Here is a 12729-nt window from a genome sequence, read left to right on the forward strand (position 1 = left end):
CCCCCCCTTGCCCCCCTGTAGCGACGCCACTGCAGACAAGACAACTGCTCGTAGGAACTTGGCCCTCAGTTTTGGGCAATGTGTATTGTGTACACTTCGGATAGCACCATGAAGGTACGTGTGTGCAACTCTATTGGTCGTTTTGGCAGGGTTCTTGCCTGCCATCAACGAATGAAGTGCATTCTGCAGTTCTCCAATTCATTTGTTGATGCCAGACCTGCCCCCTTCGTGCGACCAATAGAGTCGCACACACGTACCTTCACGGCGTGAACGCATCTGCTGCTGCTCCGATGAGTTCTTAAACCCGTATTAACCCCTGCTACGCAGCCGGGAGAAAACGAAGATTAAACGAGCACGATTTTTTTCCCCCGAAGACGAGCACGAAGACGAACACGAAGAGCCCCCTGGTGCCCAAGTCTAGTTGAAACGCTTTAACACCCTGTCAAATTACCAAATAAATCTGAAATTCCCGGAATAAATATTCCAGATGAATTAAGAACTGCCATGATCAGGTCATTCAGCTTTAAATGGCAAGATTCGGCCTTTAAATACTTAGTTCTGTGGATTCCATCTGACCTCTCTCAACTCATGTCACTTAACTACTCCGCACTCCTATCTACAGTTATTAAAGATTTACGTAAATGGTCGGTGCCACATATTTCGTGGTTTGGTTGTATAGCGGTGATTAAGATGAACATCCTCCCACGGTTTTTATATCTCCTTCAGTGCTTACCTATTTTCTTATCTAGGAATTTCTTAAGGGCGTGCCAAAGAATTTTCGTAAGATATGTTTGGGGAGAGGGTACCCTCAGGCTATCATTCGCTCACCTTACTAGGCCAAAAGCAAACGGAGGCTTGGGCTTCCCCAATCTGGAGTGGTATTGGCTGGCATCTCATCTAAGGAGCGTTGAGGAGTGGTCGATGGGGGGGGGGAGACAGGAGGATCCAGGTCCCCTGCATCGCTGCAGGGGATCTGGATCTTAGTTACATAGTTACATAGTTATATAGGCTGAAAAAAGACATGCGTCCATCAAGTTCAGCCTTTGCTATATCTGTTAATTTGTTGCTGTTGATCCAAAAGAAGGCAAAAAAAACCCCAGTTTCGCTCTTTCCAATTTTGCACTAACCAGGGAAAAAATTCCTTCTGGACCCCAAAATGGCAGTCAGATTTCTCCTTGGATCAATAAGATGGTTCCCCATAATTACAGATTATATCCCTGAATATTATGTTTTTCCAGGGATCATCCAGTTGCAGTTTAAACGTCTGTACAGACTCCGATAAAACCACCTCTGCATGCAGAGAATTCCACATCCTTATTGTCCTTACTGTAAAAAACCATTTCCTCTGCTTTAGTCTAAATCTCCTTTCTTCCAGTCTGAACGCATGACCACGTGTCCTAGGCATAGTCCTGTTTATGAACAGATTTCCACACAATGCTTTGTATTGGCCCCGAATATATTTATATAATGTTATCATATCCCCTCTGAGGCGACGTTTTTCTAAACTAAACAGATTTAAATTAGTTAACCTTTCTTCATAACTATAGTGCTCCATTCCTTTTATTAATTTTGTAGCCCGCCTCTGCACCCTTTCTAGTGCTATGATATCCTTCTTTAGAATAGGTGCCCAAAATTGCACAGCATATTCAAGGTGCGGCCTTACCATTGATTTATACAGAGGCAACATTATATCTTTATCCCGCGACTTGATGCCCCTTTTTATACATGACAATACCTTACTGGCCTAAGCAACCGCAGACTGACATTGCACATTGTTGCCTAGTTTGTTGTCTATAACAATTCCCAAATCCTTCTCATTTGTTGTTACCCCTAATTCACTACCGTTTAGGGTGTAGGTTGCTTGTGCATTCGCTACCCCGAAGTGCATAACTTTACATTTATCTACATTGAATTTCATCTGCCATTTGTGTGCTCAGTCCCCCACTCTATCTAGATCCCTCTGCAGCACTGTAATATCCTGCTCGCCCTGTATAACTTTACCTAGTTTAGTGTCATCTGCAAACACAGAAACATGACTTTCAACGCCTACTGCCAGGTCATTTATAAATATGTTGAATAAAATTGGTCCCAGAACAGAACCCTGAGGGACACCACTTACCACTTTTGACCAGCTTGAAAATTTACCACTTATAACAACTCTCTGTTCTTTATCTCTAAGCCAATGTTCTACCCAAGAACAAGAATTTGCATCTAGACCAATTTCCTTCAGTTTGAATACTAACCTATTGTGTGGAACCGTGTCAAACGCCTTGGCAAAATCCAAGTAGATTACATCCACTGCAGCCCCCTGATCGACACTTCTCTCATAGTTAGACCTATTTGAGGTCTGATTATAAGATGACCCCGATTATAAAAATCTCGTCTTATAATCGAGCAAATACGGTATTATTATTTATTGTTTTATATAGCGCCATCAAATTCCGTAGCGCTGTACAATGGGTAGACAGGACATAACAAGTAGAATGTTACATTACAAATTGACAACAGGTGAGGAGGGCCTGCTCAAAAGAGCTTACAGTCTAGAGGGAGTTGGGTGCTGTTGTTAGGGATAGACCAGCCACACTAGTAAAAGTATTGCAGGAGAGGGACTAGGAAAGGTGAGCTAAAGGAATATGGGAGTATGGGAGGCCGTTAGTGTGCGATGTTGTAAGCATCCTTAAAGAAGTGGGTCTTGAGGGATTTTTTGAAGGAATAAAGGCAGGGGGAGAGATGGATAGACCGGGGGAGGGCATTCCAGAGGATAGGGGCAGCCCTTGGGAAATCTTGTAAGCGGGCATGAGAGCTAGAAATCAGAGGAGAGGATAGAAGGAGATCATTGGATGAGCGTAGAGACCGGTTAGGAGTGTATTTAGAGATGAGAGAGGAGATGTAGGGAGGGGAACCGCTGTGAAGGGCTTTGAAAGTAAGAGTGAGGATTTTGAAATGAGTCCTGAAGCGCACAGGCAGCCAGTGAAGAGACTGACAGAGGGGAGAGACATTAGTAAAGCGATGGGAGAGGAAGATAAGTCTGGCAGCAGAATTCATGGTGGATTGTGGAGGGGTGAGATGGTTAAGAGGGAGACCGGCTAAGATAGAGTTACAGTAGTCAAGACGGGAGATAATCAGTGCATGGACAAGAGCCTTAGTGGTATGCTGTGTTAGGAAGGGACGGATACAGGCTATCACTGCTTGGATTGCAAAGGTTAACTTCATATCGCACATGGAGGACCTAGTGGCCTCTGCTCACGGTCGGGAATATGCCAGTGGCCTTAAATGGCTACCCTGGGCAACTTTTGTTTCCTCACCTCATTTACTTGAACTATGTATTTTGTGTTAAACACTACCTCTCCATATATCTGAGACTTTGAAGGGCTCTTTGGGCTACGGTCCTGTCTCCATTCACAATTAGTATCCATGTACACACGATAGTTCTACCATCAGATATCAGACCTTGCTTTACTCTTGGAGTGTTTTATTTCCGATTATCATTTTTACCTTCTTGTATTTGTTTTATGTTATCTTACATTACTGTAATGGTTCTATTGATGTTGTATCATCCATTAAAATAGATACTGAAACTCTTATTCTCATGGCAAACAGTGCAATGTGATGTGTGATCCTTTCTGTATTGTTCGATAATATTTCTGAAAGGTTGTATCCATTGTTACTCACCTCTGTGTTGCTATGTTATATTGTGCATTGTAACTTCTTACGCTTCTGTGAGAGTTCTTCTTCTGAAATACGCTGCACAATTTGTTTCCTTTACATGACTTGTACTGAATGGTATTTTGTTGTATAACTCTTTGCCAATAAACGGAGAATTGACTGAATACAGGTTGTATTCAATACAGGTTGAGTACTGATCATAAGTGAATAATATTGTATAATCCCACAACTTTGTTTTAACATGATGAGGCTCCTTTAAATATTTGGTGGATATAGGTGGGCTGTATCATCCCCAATTTCTTTGTTTAGCCTCTATTGTCATCTGTCTGAAGTTTTTACTTAGTATTTTATTTCTGTTTACTTTTTGCTTATCAGTTATGTTTGTGAACGGTTTAAGACTGCCTCCGGTATGCAGGTCCACCCCGGGGCGAGATATAGTTCTACAAACGGGGTTAGGCTTTGCGTGTTTCCAAGGGGAAACACTTAGAGGACAAGGGAGCAGCAAGGACTTCCTCCAGTAATAGTCTTGTTTTGACGCTTTGGATAGTGGGGAAACGGGAGGTGCGTCTCCTTTTCTCGTCTTAGGTCCAGAGGTGGTTGTTTCATCTCCATGAAGAAGGGGACGGGGCTCTCTGAACATTGTGCCACGTCATTAGGGGGAGTTGGCTGCAATCTTTTTTCCACAGGCGTTTTCTATTCTGAACTTCCGGACACACTATATAGACTGCAGAATTGAAGGCAACAAAAGTAAAAGCGATTTTTTTTTTTCTCCTGAAGAAGTTGGCTTTAAGACAGCGAAACGCGTTGAGTTTTTTGCACCTTCTACACGCAGGAACTCTTCTTCATATCGGGACTTCACTGACTGGACCAGGATGTCTCCATTTGCAGCAGAGGGACTCTTTGTTGATTCCGGGCTTGTTTTTGCACATGTTGTGCCTTTTGTATGTAAGTGCAATACACTAAGTCACTTTGTGAGATTGTGGATACTGTGCCATTGGTTTTATTTATATTTTAGATAATAAAGAGGATTTTCTACTTATGATTGATTGGCTCTGTCACATGTGTGTATGCTAAACCGAAGAAGATGTTTTTTTACGAGTCGGACTGAAATTTATGTCCATTAAAAGGCCTGATTATCATCCAGGTTTGTGAGTGGAATTCATTCTATATACACCACATTTGAATGGATTGGGGGGACAGCGGGACAGAGACCGAAAATCGGGATTGTCCCGCCTAAATCGGGACAGTTGGGGGGCAGGGTGGGGACTGTGCAGATATCACATATCTGATGGTTTCGATTTTATTATTGAAGTATGTGGCAAAGTCAGAGGCATTAAGTTTCCATCATTGAAGCCCTGGCGGAAGTACCGGCAGCAGCGGAGGTGAACGTTTGTGGGATGTGCACAGACAACCTCCGCTGCTACCGGCACTTCCGCCGGGGCTTCAATGATGGAAACTTAATGCCTCTGAGTTTGCCACATACTTCAATAATAAAATCGAAACCATCAGATATGAGATGGACAGTCCCCACCCTGCCCTCACCCTCCCTCTTACTATGTGCCCTCCTACCTACTGACCTCTTCTTCGTTTGCTACATTAAATCAATTCTCTGTTGTCACTGAAGAGGATGTACATGCTCTTCTTCTTTCCTCTTGTCCAACCACATGTCCCCTTGAACTGATGCTTTCCCATCTTACCCAGTCTCTTTCATCCACTCTTGTCCATATTCTAGCTCACATCTTCAACCTCTCCCTCACTACTGGATCTGTCCCATCATCCTTTAAGCATGCTACCATTACTCCAATCTTAAAAAAGCCCTCCCTTGACCCGACTGATCTGTCCAATTACCGTCCCATCTCTCTACTTCCTCTTGCCTCCAAGCTTCTTGAAAAAAAATGTTTATACCCAATTAACTAAGTTTCTTGATTCCAACTCCCTACTTTAACCTCTTTAATCTGGTTTTTGCCCTCAACACTCCACTGAGACCGCCCTTACTAAAGTTACTAATGACCTACTCACTGCTAAATCCAAGGGCCACTACTCCATGCTAATCCTACTGGACCTTTCTGCTGCTTTCATCACTGTGGACCACCCTCTTCTCCTTAATACTCTTTATGTTCTTGGTCTCTGTGACACTGTTCTCTCTTGGTTCACTACATACTTCTCTTATTGTATCTTCAGTGTCTCCGTCTCCAATAATACCTCCCCCTCTCAGTTGGGGTCCCCCAAGGCTCAGTTCTAAGACCCCTTCTGTTTTCTTATTACACTTCCTCACTTGGCAAACTAATCTCATCATTTGGCTTTCAATACAACCTGTATGCTGATGACACCCAGATCTATCTATCCTCTCCTAATCTCTCTCCCTCTGTCTTAGATCATGTCACTAACTGCCTTGCGTCTGTCTCTACCTGCATGTCTGCACGATTCCTGAAACTCAATCTTTCCAAAACCAAACTTTCTTCGCTCCAATGCCAAGACTCCTCCATCAGTTTCCCTGAATGTTAATGGTGCTATCATCTCCCCCTCCCCTCATGCTGGCTGTCTTGGTGTCACCCTTGACTCTAACCTCTCATTCATCCCCCACCCTTCAGTCTGCCCGCATCTGTCCCTTCCTAACACAGGATGCCACTAAAGCTCTTGTCCATGCCCTCATTATCTCCCTCCTTGATTATTGTAACTCAGTCTTATCTGGTCTCCCTTTTACCCATCTCACCCCTCTACAATCCACCATGAATGCTGCTGCCAGACTTATCTTCCTCTCCCATCTTTTTACCAACACCTCTCCCCTCTCTCAGTCTCTTCACTGGTTGCTATATATGGATTAAATACCCAAATGAAACATTGTTTTCTGGTGGAAACAAAGAGTATATTTCAGTGCAGTATAGATATATATATATATATATATATATATATATAAACCACACCTTATACCTCATTGGATTTTCAAGTATTCAACATTTACAAACATAAGCACTTTATATTTATTTAGCTTTTTATTTCATTGCACTTTATACTTCAAGACATTTTCACAAAATTACACTTTATTTTGTACATGAACAGAGAATCTATCCCATTAGAACTTTATAAACGGCATCATTTTTGCTGCTGTTACTTACAAAAGCTACTGGTATTTTTAATGTGATTATTTTGAGTGGATCTATTTTTAAGGGAAATCCACCCTATTATATTTATGATATAATGTATGATTTGATTACTATTCTAATATTGTATGTAATTTACCATTTTTATACTTCTAGTTTTACACAAGATCTCCATTTTTTTGGTTTCAAATAAAACTAATAAATAAAATAGTATTTTATAATTTAATATATTATAAAAAGCTGTAATATAGCTAAAAAAAAAATCACCATTCATGTACACAGCAGTGTGTGTATAAACTATAAAATGTAATATTTATTTACATTTGCCATAAGACACAAAAGCGTACAGAGGAGACACCGTAGTCAGGTAGGACTGGCAAAGGATGGTCCAGAGAGCCGAGGTCAGGATACCGGAGAGCAGGATAATCGAGGAGCAAGCCGAGGTCAGGATACCAGAGATCAGGATAGTCGAGGAGCAAGCCGAGGTCAGGATACCAGAGATCAGAATAGTCGTGGAACAAGCCGAGGTCAATAACAGGAACAAGCAGGAAATAACGCGTACTGGGAAGGCACTACCGAGATAGGCATGACCATCAGAAGACAAGGTCAGAGTGTTAGAGCGTCTCTTAAATAGTCCCAGGAGTTATGGTACTAATTAGGGATTTCCCGCCAAATATTCAAACTGCCGATACGTCACCTCCTGCGCGGCCATCTTGTGAATGGCGTTCACGTAATCTCCCAATATAAGTCGATGTAGTTTCCGCTGGCGCCACTAGGTGGCGTGAAGAAGAACGTGTCCGGACACCAGAGCCGGACCTGTGCTCCGGCTGAAGCTGCTGGGAACGCGGTGTGGATGAGGTAAGTCCTCCTTCAAGCTGCAGCGGCTGCCTCCGCTGTGCAGAAGCGGGGGGTCTCCCCCTTCTCCGCGGCGGCCGCATCTGCTGTGCAGAAGCGGGGGGTCTCCCCCTTCTGCGCGATGGCTGAGGTTGCCGTGCGGGGGCAGGGGGTCTTCCCCTACCTCGCGGCCGCTGCTGCTGCTGCCGTTCAGAAGCGGGGGGTCTCCAATAAAGCCTTTCTTCAATTGTTGAACTGCTCCAAATTATGTGAATATAAATGTACGTCCACGGAGAGAGAAATAAGACACACGACACGCTCTGGGTCAGGTCCAAAATCACTCTGCTTTATTTTGTTTATATTATAGATTATATAGTGTCCGGAAAGAGGGACGTCAGGTTACGTAAAGCTTATTAATTGGTTAATCCTGAAACTATGCGGAAATAGGCAGAAAGGCAGAAAACAGTTAGAAGCAAATATTAGATACTTTCCTGCAACTAGATATAGCCAGGATGGCGCTTGCGGTTAATAAAATATAGATAACTGAATACACTGCTACTTGCGTCTCTCACGTATCTGCGTGAGGTGTAACCCTTTATTGGTCGAGGCCAGCTTATATTCATTAAAGCAATAAGCGTTTCTTGCTGATATATTCTAGTTCCATTACAGTCCCCCCTTGAATATACGATGGCTGACTGTCCCTAATCCTGACAGATCCTACCGGACATGATCCCGCATCCTCTTCACCTGCAGTGGCGACAAATTATCCCTATTGGATAAAATCCCGGTTTCAGGTCTTGGACATGTCCCTCGGATCTATATGCCCCTACACGGGGCAGGGATTACCGTCAGGGGGAACTATCGAACTGAATGGTGTTTTATAAGAAGATGCAAAGCTTGGCATCGTGTCATCGTACATAAGCATTAACGGGGTAGTCTCGCCTACTGCAAGCATTTTATCGCATAGGCGTCGAAGGCAAGGGACTACACATAATAGCATAAAAGCAACAATAATCACAATAATCAGTAAAATTATTCCCAGCTGGACCAGGGCTTGTTTCCATCCTTTGAGCCAGCCAAACCATTCGGCCCATGGATAATCGATTCCGGAGTTGCGCTTTAATTCGTCTCCTAGAGAATTTAACTTTTTAATAGCCACGGTCACTTTTCCGTCGGGGCCTGTATTCATCTGGGACCCCCCTAGGGACTCCTATCGCATCTATATATACATGGGGGTCGAAACTTCCTTCGGGGGTCTTCGATGTACTGCGTCTTTTACGAGATAATGTGGACTGGACTTCAATAGTTTCTGGCTTTTCCGACATTATAAGTAGTGGCATTATAGCTTTGGCCAGCGCACATTCGCCAGTCCAACTACCTTCTAACCTGGTGCGCAGTTTCATGTCCCCACATAGCCAATAGATATCTCCCAGGGAATACACTTGATTTTGTGTGAGGGAACCGGTCAGATTACTGTACTCGGCACAACTACCATCTGAGAAATTACCAGAAAATTTACCAGTTCCTTTGGTGTTGAAATACAAATGTAAGTGCCAGAATATATAGTAATTCCTCCGTTGAGCTTGGGAGCCTCGATTAATAGAGGATATTCTCTTTTCCATTTCTCACATTCGGTGAATTTGTTACTGGTATTGGTATAAAGACTCAATAGACATAACAGTGACTGATAGGGCAACTGTAGGGGTACTGTACCCAGATGTGGACGGGCTCTACCACACACATAGCAATTGGACTTATTGTGCGTAATAGCAGAATATTGCATCCACTCGAGCCATAGATTAATATCATTATATCCAGTTTCTATGGCTACAGTATCATCATAAGTGGGATTCGCTATAGCTATCATAGGTTAAATGGCGCGTAGGGCATTATATGGAATTTCCGGTGGTTTCGAAACTGGTTGGTTTGATGGTTTACCTTGTGGCTCTTTCCATTCTAAACTATTGTACAAATCTTTAAGATAGAAGGGGGCCTTGCCGCTCATGAAACCATATTTGTAAATCCCGAAAATATATTTTCGAGCATCAGTTGGCCGGGGATTCTCTATAGTAAGGGTGTATCGTTGGTTATCACCAGTTCCGGTGGATATGAGAGTCATTCGTGAGAGCAATGATTTACCATATTGATCTTTGAGGGCTAGGGCTTCAGGGGGCTTATATCCCCATTTGGTACCTGAATTAGTTATTACAGAGCCCCAATACCTACAGTTGTCCCCCCATTGCCCTCCAACATAGCATATGTACCCAACACATTCTCCTATTTGAACATCACAATACCCGGGGTCAAAATTGTCGGTGGTATCCCCTTCTTGTGTCATCACACCGGTATATACATTGGTGTAGCGTTTAGAAACACAATCTATAATGTGACAAAATTGGAATGAGTATGTGGCTACTGTTGTGCTACTGGAGTTGTACCAAAAAATGGGAGGACCTGCTTGTTTTGCATCTCTCGTAATGGCTACCCGACCCCCCTGGTGACTGATAGCTTGGGCTGGTTTTCCCCATGTATGTTGGAAAATGAAAAATAATAATAGTGGGATGCACAGGATATGCATTCTAGGAGTCATTGATTGGAGGGTCGTATCCTTTGACTCTCTTGCAATGCGATGCGTGTATCCAGGTGGGTTTCCCTTCAACTTTTATTGAGGTAGGAGTCGTTAGTAACACTTGAAAAGGGCCCTCAAATCTCGGCTCCAGGGTAGATCGGACGTGTTTCTTCACGACCACCCACTCTCCAGGCAATAGAGAGTGAGTACCTTCGAAGATATTGGGATCTGGAATAGAAGAGAAAACTTGGGCATGCATATTAGATAATTGAGTAGTCAAAGCAATAACATATTTTGCCATTGTTTCATAATTCATTTGCAACTGTTGTGGGAAGTACTGTCCTAGCCTAGGGCTACTTCCAAAAAGTATTTCGTGTGGAGTCAATTTGTGTGATGCCTTTGGCGTATGTCTGATAGCAAAAAGTACGATAGGTAGGCACTGTACCCAATTTAGATCAGTCTCTTGTGTCATTTTCAACATTTTTGACTTGATAATGCCATTTAGTCTTTCCACTTTCCCGCTACTCTGGGGTCTGTAGGGAGTGTGAAAAGCAAGATGTGAACCTATAATCTTCCACACTTCTTGGGTGATATTTGCAGTGAATGCAGGTCCCTGGTCGCTTTCTATGACCTCAGGGACCCCAAAGCGACAAATAAGTTCTTGAATGAGTTTCTTGACGGTAGTGGGTGCGGTTTGGTTTCGTACTGGATAGACCTCTGGCCATCCGGAAAACACATCGACCACTACCAGTACATATTGAAATGTCTCACACATCGGCATTTGAATGTGGTCAATTTGAATCCGTTGGAAAGGGTATTGAGCATTCGGTAAACATTTGGATGGTGTAGGTTCTGTCCTTCCGGTATTGCACTGAGCACAGATTAAACATGATTCGGTGGTTCGTGCTAGCATCGGGGTGATTCCTGGTGCGATCCAGATTTTGTCGATAATCTCCTTCATAATGGTTTTAGACTGATGCATCGGTCCATGAGCTAGTGATGCGACTAAAGGATATAAAGTCCGGCGTAAACAAAAATATTGGCCTCTGGCCCAGGCTCCCCGCTCATCCTTGGATGCTCCTTCTTGTATCCATTGATTTTGTTCCTTGGTTGAAGCTTTTTGTTGTAATTGAATTAAAATATCCCAGTCTAATTCCATTGGTGCTTCCTTGGTCACCGTCATTAAAGGGACCGCTGAGTCTTCATTGAGGGCTGCTTGCTTGGCTGCACTATCTGCTAAGGCGTTTCCTTTTGCTTCCATAGTGTCAGCCCGTGAGTGTGCCTTAACTTTGATCACTGCAACTTGTCTCGGGAGTAGGGTCATCAAAGCTTCAACTGCTTTCCCGTTCTTGATTGGAGTCCCTGCTGCGGTGATATAATCTCTTGCCTTCCAGATGACTCCAAAATCATATACAACTCCGAAGGCGTACCTGGAATCCGTATAGATATTTGCGGTAGAATCTTTAGCCATAATGCAGGCCTCGGTGAGGGCAGCTAGTTCAGCCTCCTGAGCCGACTGATCCGGTCGTAGAGCTTTTGCACAGAGTACAGTGGTGTCAGTCGTAACCGCCATTCCCGTATGGAAGCGACCCTTGTCATCGGCATATCTGGAGCCGTCCACAAATAGGGTCCATTCTGGGTTTGAGAGTGGGGAATCCTGTATGTTCGGCGGCGAACCGACTTCCGCTTGCATCATGGTCAGACAATCATGTGGATCGTCCTCGGGTGGTACATCTGGAAAATCGACATTTGATGACTGTGTATGCCACAATAGCTGTTCCTGAAGATCTTCTTCTGTGGCTAGATCAATAAAATCCGTAGACGGAATATCAGTATACTCCCCCTTGGAAGTGGAAGGAGGGCAGCCGGATTGAGAACATTGCATCGTTGAATAATAACATTGTCGGGCAACAACAGAGTCCCTTGGAGACGAAGATGACGCTGAGCAGTGAGATGTCTGGGTTGGGTCTGTTGTAAAATAGCTGAGATGTCATGTGGAGCTAGAATTGTCAAGGGATGTCCGAGGACAATATCTGAAGTGACGTCCAGAAGACAGCTGGCAGCGTGAATAGCTCTTACACAGGAAGGTGTCGCGCGAGCAACTGGGTCCAATCGTTTGGAGTAGAATCCGAGGGGACGATGTCGACCACCGTGCATCTGAGTGAGAACCCCTGTGGCATGGCCTTGCCGTTCCATAACATAGAGACGGAACGGAAGAGAATAGTTCGGAATTCCTAAAGCTGGAGATGAGGCAATCATTTGTTGTAGAGCGTTGAATGAGTCCAGTGCCTCTGGTGTTAAATAAAAAATTGCTGGTAGTTCTCGAGGTATACAGTCATATAGTGGTTGCATTAGAACAGAAGCGTCGGGAATCCAGGGACGACAGTATGAAATGAGACCCAGAAAAGTCTGTAGCTGATGTGAAGTTTCTGGTGGAGCCAACTCCAGGATGGCCTTTTTCCGAGCCATTATAAGGTGTTTACGGCCCTTGGTAATACAATGTCCCAGAAAAATCACTTTTTGAAGGCATAACTGTAGTTTCGATTTGGAGACCTTACA

The sequence above is a fragment of the Spea bombifrons genome, chromosome 7 (assembly GCF_027358695.1).
Source record: "Spea bombifrons isolate aSpeBom1 chromosome 7, aSpeBom1.2.pri, whole genome shotgun sequence".
NCBI classification, from domain to species: Eukaryota; Metazoa; Chordata; class Amphibia; order Anura; family Pelobatidae; genus Spea; species Spea bombifrons.